Genomic DNA, 11085 nt, shown 5'->3' with positions numbered 1-11085 from the left:
ATAAGAAAGTATGCATTAAAAACAACGTGTCGAGTTACACACACACACACACACACACACACACACACACACACACACACACACACACACACACACACACACACACACACACACACACACACACACACACACACACATATATATAAATCTGAGAATAGCGTTCCGATACCTTAGTAAGGAATCGTTCAAGACATTGTACACCGTATACGTCAGGCCCATATTGGAGTAAGGAGGATTAAGGATTAAGACGACGAGAGCTGTCGTGAGATGGGAAGGAAATAACTGGAAAAGGATGGGAAGGAGAGGAAGAGGAGGAATCAAGGCAAGTGGCCCAACCACTTTGGGATATGTGGTACCGAAGTACTGAAGGCGTAGATGGAGAGGCTTGAATGATGTCGTTGCTTGGTTCTCTAGGAGAGGATGGCGAAGGCAGCGGCGGGAGCTGAGACTGTCAGTAGGCAGCAAGCAGGAAGAGTTATTTTTTCGCTAATGCGGTTATCAATGTGTGGAATTTTGTTTTAGGGAGTCGTATCACACCTATGGGAGCTTTGTAGAAGAGTTCGTTGGTTTGGAGTGGTGGATTATCTGTTCGACTTTAGGGTATGGCATTTCGTCGGTGGTGTACGTTGCAGTTTTGTCTTTGCGATCCATTGGGCTGGGGCAATGCTTCATGGTGTAGAATATGAGTCCTCTGTGTTTAGCCGATAGTGTTCCAGGTAATCGACGTGGTCGAGGTGGAGAAGGCGGTGGTGAAGCTGAGGAAGGTGGGGGTGCTTCGTTTTCAGCTTCAGTAGGCGAATTAAAAGATGTTTCTGGTGGCAAGGCTTCTGATTGGTTGGATTCAGTAAGGGGTGGTGACGGTGGAGGCTTCTCATTGGTCGTTGTTGGATTGACGTCACTAGTTGGTGCTGTTGATGGAACTTCTGCAGAAGAGTTGGTGATTAAGTCTTTGGTGAATTTGAGAATTTTTTCAGAAGGTGGAGATGCTGGAAATGTAAATGATGGCATGTTATTTAATGCAAATAACTCGTTGATGGTAGAGTTAAAGGATCCAGGAACAGCCATGTTCTGCATGTGAGCGTATAGTAGACAATAGTGAATCTTCGTTACGTCACATGTTGGAGGAGTGATGGTAGTGATGGTGGTGGAGGCGGGCTGAGTAGATGCTTGAAGTAATTTTGTAGTGTCTGCTTGTATCTTTGCAATTGCGGCATACGTTGGTGTGTTGTTAGTAGATTTTTTCTTTGTTGCATCTTGTTGTTTCTTCATAATATCCTTTCTTGTTGGAGATTTTGCCGCCAATGTATGATCATTACTTTTACAGTTTAAACACGCTAGTTGTGTTGGAGGAGCAGCGGTACAGGAACTGAAGGTGTGTCCCTCACTACCACATGTAGTGCAGAACTTCTTGTCTTTTACTGGACATGCTTTGGTGGTGTGAAGATAAGAATAGCAGTTCCAGCAATGTTGGATGTAGTGGTATCTCTCTGCTTCTATGTAGGTGGGACTGATGTAGTAGTAGTAAACAGCAAGACCTTCGGTCAGAGCAGTGGCAGCCATGTTCACGTCGGTAAAGGTGACCTTGAGCATAGACGATGCATTCGGGATTTTGGTAATGCTGTCAACAGTAGCCCAAGTATTTTGAGTTTCAATAGATGACTTGAGTTCGGCAATTGCTTGAGAAGTCAGAATCTTGTCCAGTTTTTTTCAGGAATACTGATTTTCTTGCCCTGAGGGCAGGAGAGGATGTAACAGTAAATCCTTGAGCAGTAAGAGTAGTGGTGGCTTCTGTAGTGAGTAACTTCTCTGCTTCAACATCATCGTGACATACAACAATGAGTGCTTCTTTGAGTGTCAGAATAGCGTTGAATTTAATATGCAATGCTCCCTGCACAACAGTTGCAAGAGCAAGCTTCGTTGAATCATCAACGGTACCACTATTTGGCTTGATCTTTACACGATTTGCGTAGCTCATCGTGCAAGTAAAGGTTCCCCTCCCTAACGGGGATCGTAGGGAGACTGAGTAAGTAAGGAGAGCTGCTATGACCTGCCGAGGCGAGAGTCAAGAGCAGATTCTCTGTCGTCGTGTGTCTGTGTATATCTGTGTATGTATCTGTCTGTCTGTGTCTGATAAGGGTTTAGTTAAAATTGGAGTATGCAGCACCTGTTTGGAACGCACACTTGGTCAAGCACGTTAAGAAATTAGAGAAAGTGCAAAGGTTTGCGACAAGGTTAGTTCCAGAGCTCAAGGAAATGTCCTACGAAGAAAGGTTAAGGAAAATCGGTCTGACGACACTGGAGGAGAGGAGGGTCTGGGGAGACATGATAACGACATACGAAATACTGCGTGGAATAGACAAGGTGGACAGAGACAGGATGTTCCAGAGATGGGACACAGAAACAAGGGGTCACAATTTAGAAGCTGAAGACTTAGATGAGTCAAGGGAATGTTTGGAAGTTTTTCTTCAGCTACAGAGTTGTTAGGAAGTGGAATAGTCTGGCAAGCGATGTAGTGGAGGCAGGAACCATACATAGTTTTAAGTCGAGGTATGATAAAGCTCATGACGCAGGGAGAGGGAGGACCCAGTAGCGGTCAGTGAAGAGGCGGGGCCAGGAGCTGAGTCTTGACCCCTGCAACCACAATTAGGTGAGTACAATTAGGTGAGTACACACACACACACACACACACACACACACACACACACACACACACACACACACACACACACACACACACACACAAAGCGATGTAGTGGAGGCAGGATCCATACATAGCTTTAAGCAGAGGTATGATAAAGCTCACGGCTCAGGGAGAGTGACCTAGTAGCGATCAGTGAAGAGGCGGGGCCAGGAGCTCGGACTCGACCCCCGCAACCTCAACTAGGTGAGGTGAGTACACACAAAGTGGTATGTATATCAGTATACATGCAGTGAAAGTATATTTTAATTTGTATACAAGAGATTAAGGTATTCTTGAATTATAGTGTATGTGTGGAATGTCGCCTTAAAAACCCTCATGCAGTCGTTCTTTCAACCTTATGAAGTCATGCAGTATTTATCACTGGCGTCAAAAGCAGACTCACATTCATCTCTACGGTCGCATTCCATTTTGTTTACTCTTTGGCAAATACAGAACTAACAATCTCCGGCAACCGGTAAATAAACTAGTAATAATAATAATTATAATTAAAATAATAAAATTAGCAATAATAAAATTAATGATAATAATAATAATAATAATAAAATTAATAATAATAATAATAATAATAATAATAATAATAATAATAATAATAATAAGAAGAAGAAGAAGAAGAAGAAGAAGAAGAAGAAGAATAAAGAATAACAGAAAAATAACAATACACATGACAAAGAAGAAGATTTTTTTCGTATTATGTGTTTAACAGTTAAAACCAGTTAGAGATACTTCCCGGAGAGAGTTAAAAACGTCTCTGTTCTTGGATCACACACTGGAGAGATCGGGTGCTGAATAACATTTCTTTCCGAAGTCATATTGATGGTTGTAAAGAAGCGAGTGATGGTCAAGAAGTGTTGTCATTTACCGTGAGATTGTCTCAAGACCTTCGCCAGTGACTGACAGGGGTGACACTGGTTAATAGTTACTGATTATCTCTTAGTTTGTGTGTAAATGGGGACTACATTTGTCTTTTCCCACAAAGAAGGTCATTTACTCTGTGTTAGGTAGTTGACTGATGCATGTTTGAGATGCTAGATGGTCAGCACATTCACTCAGTAATCATAGGCTCACTCTCATTCATTCATTCTCTTTGTCTTTCTCTCTCCCCTTCTTTGAAAGGAAGGAAAGAACAGTGGAGTAAGTACAAGCAACGGCTTCAAAAGTATCAAACAACACCTAACTGCCAGCACCAAAACTAACATAATGCGAGGCTTCACAGCAAAAAAAAAAAATATCGTATAGTGTACAAATTACATAAAAGTCAAAAATAGAGCATATAGAGAAGAGCAGCCAAGCTCGTACCATCACTAAGAAATAAACCACACGAAGATTCAAACCTCTCAATAATAAACAATAAACAATAAAATTAGACTTCAAGACAGAAGATGCAATACGAATGTATGTAAGGTTCTTTTGTTTTAGCATTCAAATGCATAGGAGAGTTGAACAAACTGCCAACTTTAGTAAGCACTATGCTGTGGTAAATTAAAATCAACGGGTTACTGGTGCTCCTTCAGATACAAAATCAGGACGATCAGTTTACAATGAGCCAACAGCGTTAATAATTGCAGTAGTAGTAGATTTAGTCATAACAGTAATGTGTATTTCTTCTGTACCACAGTATCAAGAAGAACTGGTAGTAACTGTAAGAAGTACCATTGGTATTACAAAAACACGAGTAGCTTACGCCTGGAATAATACTAATTAAGTTGAGGTGGGTGTAGCCCACATCTATCTTCTTCCGTCTCGCCTGTAAATCCAATGTCATTTTTTAAATTGAGTGTGGCTAAGTTTTCTCTCCTATCTTCAAGCCGGCAGCGACCAGAGAGAGAAGAGGGTGGGGAGGGAGCCCTCTGCTTTACTGCAATTGCCTTAAACGCCTAGATAATATTCGAGAGTTTTTAAACGGACGATTGCTCTCAACAGATGATCTCAGTGTAGACTCTTAAACTTAGGGCTCTGTCATTCGTATTTCATGTAATATTCTCTCTCTTTTTCCTTTTTTCCTTCCCTCCCTTTCTCCTAGTCAATCAAACTTATACAGACGCTCAGCCGAGTGTAGGTGACCTGACGCACCAGTGATGACATCTGAAGTGACGTGGCCATTCCTTTCTCATTTGTACATTCTGTTAAAGTGATCTTGGCTGGACATCGAAATATTCAGTAAACTTTGCTTTCTTGTTTGTGTTTACCCGAGGGTTTATCCCTCTCATCAAAAAGCGTTTATTTCGTTTTTTTGTGGATCATTACACCCACTGATGACACCTTACGTGACATCACCCTTCTTCTTTCATATATAACCGAAATTTTCTCTCTTCTTTTAATCTGCCAGCGAGGGCCTCACTTGCAGGGCGAAATATACAGTAGACTTTATTTTCCTGTAGGTGTCTTCATGTGGGTTCCTGATTCTCTTGTCTTAACAATTTAGCGCGGTAGAAATTTTTAATAGTTCAGAATTAGTGAGTATTTACAAGTTACCTGCACCGGACTCCCCAACTTCCAATTGGACACACCGGAGTCGAGCTGCCACACGCTTGGTGGATAAAATTTCTCAATTCTGGACTCTGGGTAGTTAAAAGGAAATGTTTCACTATTGTTACTTATGGGCTCGGTAATTAAACTAGAGAATGAGTTATGGAGCAATCATGTGTGCTCTCATGTAGTACTGATGTCTTAATAATAGGTCATCTCTGTTTTACTTTTCCAACACAGGGAACATAAGAGCATTAAGTTTAGATAGGCCAGTGGGGATCATTTTGTTGGATGGAAGGTATTGCCTACAAGTACGGCAGGAAGATGCTTGGCGCAGATGTCAGACACTGCAACATCATGGGATCTTGGTACAAAGACTTCAACGCTTGCCCAACCTTTGGGCGACGACCTACTTACACTAGTGGCAGGTCCCACTGTGATCCCGCCTCTTCCTGCTTCAACTCATCTCACCGCAGTATAAAAGCCACCTCTCTGGCCCTATGCTGCACTTCCTACAAGAGTGATGGACTGAACACATCGATTCCAGGTTGAGGGACTGATTACCTCAAATTTCTACTCTCCTTACCCACTTCTACTTTGTATTGGACTGATGAAGCCACTGTGTGGCGAAACGTTTCTTCAATAAAGATTCCCATATGTTGCATAAGTGTCTCAATTCTTCAACTTGTCGGTTTTCAAAACCATTCATCACACAAAGATTTATTAAGCCAAGGCCATGTACCAAGCGGCTTCTTACGAAATAAACAGTTTTACTGGGCGAGTTTCGTTTTTAGCAAGATTTTTTCGTAATATGCTTTTAATATTGTTATTGTTCAGATTGTTATATTTTATAATAGATTGTTATATTTTATATTTTATAATAGATTGATATAATAGATGATAATGTTTGATTCGATGAAAGGGAAGGCTGTACTTCATTGTTATCTTCAAGAAACAGTAATTCCCTTACAGCGAAGCGCAGCATCACACTGCCCGTGAATTCAGTTTTGTTTATTGTACTAAAAAAAAATATTTTGGGTGAACAAACTGAAGGCAATTGTGTATAAGGAAAATATCGTAAGGATGGCGTGCCAGTGAAAAAAAAAAAAACATATTTCCTACGTGCTTGTTAGGAACCCACCAGTTGTTTTTAATTAGTGCCGCCTGAGTAACTACTTTATTGTGCTCCTGCAGCTCATCCTGTGAGCTGTAACGCAGAAATGCAGGATTCCCGGGATCACAGTAAATCTTAAGCTGACGCCTAGGGTATAATATTATGCTTTGTTTATTACGGTTCATGTGATACACTCTCATCATATTGTTTAATAATTATTTAATGCTATATGTCCAAGCAATCTCAGAACATCTTACTAACACTGAAGTCTCATTATATTAATGGAATACAGCACCAGTCTGTTGATGAATAAGACACCTGTATGGCTTATGAGTATGTTTTTTATATAAATGGTATTAGAAAAATCGACAGATTGATAAATAAGGACACTTGTGCAACATTCAGGTATGCCATTTTTTCCAGTCATTGTTTTTTCAGGCCAATACAGAGAAGAACTCGGACGATGAGGAGAAGTTTTGAGGTAAACAGTCCCTCAGCCTAGAGTCGATGTGTTCAGTTCATCTTGGTAAAAGTACACCATATGCACGGAGACGGGGCTTATATACTCCAGAGTGGTGAGGTGAAGCAGTGGTAGGCTGCTTCACTAGTTGGAAAATACAGAGGTGGAAGCAGGTCATTCATATAGGTTTAGGGAAGCTTTGAAGAATTCCCTCTATCACGATCCCAAGATATTGCTGTGCCTGACAGGGTTTGTATAAATGGTTTAGAAAACTTGCAAGTTGATAAATAAGACACTATGTAACATTTGGGTATCTTTATTTTGGAAACGTTTCCAGAATAGATACTGTACTTCAGATAAAGATACTATATTCCTGAATAATGATTCCGTATTATTGTGACGAATCTGAAACACAGAGTAGAGTCTCTACCTATGAGTCACTGAGTACATAGGACGGAGAATTATTAACAATGTCAATAATTTTTCATGGTGAGATTCCTGGTGAGACTCTGCTTTTGTTGCACGTTGGCTGTGGTGACTACAGAGATTTTGCTCAGCGTTCCTTCTCACAGGAACGGGTGGAAAAGCGAAAGAAGTGTGAGCCTCCTGGATGGAAAAAAATTACCTCAACTAGTCGAGAGTTTTTCGACATACTCTAGGAGGAAGCGGTAACTGGCTAGAGAGGCTATGTATGTAAACTTAGTGAGGTGGTGTGGATTGACCATCTTGATGCAATCATGTCTCCATGCCATATACAACACTGTTCAGTTTGTTGCTGGAAAACAAACACGGAAACGATAGGTATCAGTGCGCAACCTGCAATCCATCATCTTCGGAAGCAGTCGAAATTTCGACCGTTTATAAAGTCATTGCGTCACTGTTAGAGGCAGATATCCGACAATATGCAATTAGTCAGCGGATTTCTTAAATTACGTTTATTAGATTAGGCTAGATTAATTTAGGTATGGCTAGGTTATGTTTGACTGTCGCCCATTATTAAAAGCTAAAGAATTAATTACAATCCAGCAGACCAATAAATAACCTATATACTGTAGAGAATAAAGGATACTGAAGCGAGAACAGAAACAAAGGAGCACCACCGAACATACTAGAAAATATATCGTTTTACTGGTTTCGTAACAGTAAAATGTAGACTGTTATTAAAAAGATGAGTAGCGGCAATAGGTGGTGTACATCTGAGCGGAATATATTCATTAGAGAGAACAGTCGAAATGGACAACTTAAGTTAGTGTAAGAGTTTCTTTACACTGTGTGCCCACCATGTGGGTGCAGCTGATGGTGAAGACTAGCCTAGCAGAACAAGCTTGTATTTCGACAACGTTTCCTCTCCGTGTAGAGCTTTATAAAGCCAGAGCGAAACGCTGTACCAATTAAAGCTTGCTCTGTTTCTCACTGTCGTGGACAGTACGCCATGTGAATACATGTAGGCTGTAGTCAGAAGAATAGTCGAGACCATTAACATTGTCTTAACTAAGCTAGCACCTCTACTGCATATGAACGCTCATGTACCATGTTTGTGTCTCTACTGGATACGTACATACCTCTTCTGGTAACGTACATTCATTTTACTAGCCACGTACGCATACTTGCTAATCATTCGCGTATCTCTACTGCCCTTGTATATGCACTGGGTGCAGGCATTTGTTGGGTACATCTATTGTACACGTAAGTACATGTACTAATAACGAACGTATATGTAACGGCAACGTACATGTATCAATTGGCCAAGTACATATATAAATATGATCACGTTAGTACATTTGCTGACAACGCACGTACATTTACTGGCTACGTACATTTATCTACTGGCCAATTGCGTACATCTAGCACCATGTGTAGCTGTTTATGTGGTGGTTACATACAAGCATCCACGGGCCACGTCAGTACATTTGCTGTTCAGGAAGGTACATTTAACAACGTACGTTCATCTAATAGTTACATACACACATCTACTAGCCACGTACGTGCATCCTACTGGTAACTTAAACACACATACATCTGGTCACGTACTAACTCGACAAGGTATTCACTGAAAAGTCTGCCTTATCATTGCTATTGAGAATAAAATCATTTGTAATAAGAAAATACAGTGTAGAGGCAGCTTTAATCGGGACAACCAAGTTCTCCTCAGAGGGAAACGCTATCAGAATAATAGTCTCACCTATGTTCCTTCTTCATATATATATATATATATATATATATATATATATATATATATATATATATATATATATATATATATATATATATATATATATATATATATGCAAAACAACACTCTGAAAGAATAATTCCAAGCGCTTTCGTGACTACTCACATTATCAAGGAACTATGATAATGTGAGTAGTCACGAAAGCGCTTGGAATTTCTCTATTCTTTCAGAGTGTTGTTTTCCATATTTTGAAATCACCTGTTTACTGTGATCTTATTGCATATATATATATATATATATATATATATATATATATATATATATATATATATATATATATATATATATATATATATATATATATATATATATACATTATAATGTATAGAATTTGTAAGGATTTTAAACTACACTATGTAACACCATTTTTGTTCCTGGCAAGTAATTGTTATTTTCCAACTCGTTTTATTGCGAAACAATAGAAACTGCCCATTATTACTCTTAAACTTTGCTTTTGTGGCTTACAGGATATATTTTTGACAAAAAAAAAATGGCTAAATTTCAATATTTTTTGCTAGTTTTGGATGTAAAACAAAAACATATAATAAAATAAATAAAATATACATAAATAAAATTTAAGCAAATATTATTTTAAACTTTCTGAAACATTTTTACCAAGTTAAAAATGAGCAATTTTTCTAGATTTGCGAGGATACAATCTCTCTCTTTTAAGTCCCCAAATATAGTCTCCCATCATGTTTTCATTTTAAGATCCCTGACATCTGTGTTTAAAGTCCATTATATCTTGGTGAAAGCGCTTCCAATGCTCCTCTGAGTATGCTCCTATATTCTCCTTAATATTGTTAAGATGAGCATCAAGGATATGTACCTTAAGGGGCCTCCTACAGCTCATCTGACCATAGTTTTTTACTAAGGTCTCAACAAGTTCCATATAATTGTCAGCCTTGTTGTTGCCCAGAAAGCTCTGTGCTACATGTAGGATCAAAACTCTGCAAGGCTTCCTTTTCCTTCTCTGTGAGCATCTTTGGAAATTCATAGCACTCCATGATTTTCCTGACTTGTGGTCCAGTGAAGATCCATTATTCTCTTTTTCATTCTCTTCAGGTCATTCAATTTGTTCTTGAGGACTGCGTCAATGGCCTGATGACCAAGCGGTGCTCCCAAGAGGGAGCTCTTGGACGGAATGGTAGTAGAGATTTCAGGAAGGATTGTTCGCACAGATCTGATTATTTCCTGCTACCTTAAGATGATTTCGCACTTTGAGGAATTGAAGATGAGTCCCAAGGCTTTTCCCTCTGTCTTCACCGGTTGTATGTTCTCTAGCATGGACTCTTCCATGTACCAGATGTTGAGCTCGCTGCGCAGGCTGGAAGTTAGTTCTCTTAATACCAAGCAGAAAAGAAGTGGAGCGAGTGGATTACCCTGCTGAACACCCTCTGATGAGGGAATTTCATGTTCGCCAAACAAAAGAATTGAGGGTTTGCTGTAGCCAGCTGAAATGAAGGGAAAAAGACTGGGGAACCGATCCCTAACAGCTGGCAAGACCACATCTCTTTTCACCATATTAAAAGCATTTCTAAAGTCAAGCTTGACTACGGACTTGTCTCAAGGCAGTGAAGTGCCATGAGTTGCCGCTTCACTGCCTTGAGAGATCCCAAAGCCCAGTTGGTGTGGCTTGAGTAAACTGGCGTCTTCTAGGCGAATGTTTCTTACTGCTGCTTTGGAAAAGTGACGGCGAAGAGTGTTACAGACAACAACAGGTCTGATTCCCCTAAATTTCTTCAATTCTCACAATGAGGCTCCCTAAAAGAAAGGTTTAATTTCTTCTTGAATCCAGCCAGACAGTTGTTGACGAAGGTTGTTAACTCAGAGAGAAGAATTGATGCAGCTGTTCCTAATACTGGATTTGTCATCTCTTTGAGGTGTGGTCGAATTCCAGCGTTACCTACTGCAAAAATGACACTATCGCTTTATAGCCTTCTGATTCTGGCAAAATTAATTGTCCCCCTCCAGCTGGAGGGCCAAAGAAAGAAGACAGAAGAAAGAAGATGAACGACACCCCAACCCGGGGGCCACCGCCGGGTCGCCATCTGGAGAAGACCTGGGCCGGAAGTACCGGCAAATCCCTAATGAATGAATGATTGAATTAA

The sequence above is a fragment of the Cherax quadricarinatus genome, chromosome 90 (assembly GCF_038502225.1).
Source record: "Cherax quadricarinatus isolate ZL_2023a chromosome 90, ASM3850222v1, whole genome shotgun sequence".
NCBI lineage: Eukaryota > Metazoa > Arthropoda > Malacostraca > Decapoda > Parastacidae > Cherax > Cherax quadricarinatus.
The sequence above is the reverse complement of the archived record's forward strand: the minus strand, read 5'-3'. Positions refer to the sequence as shown.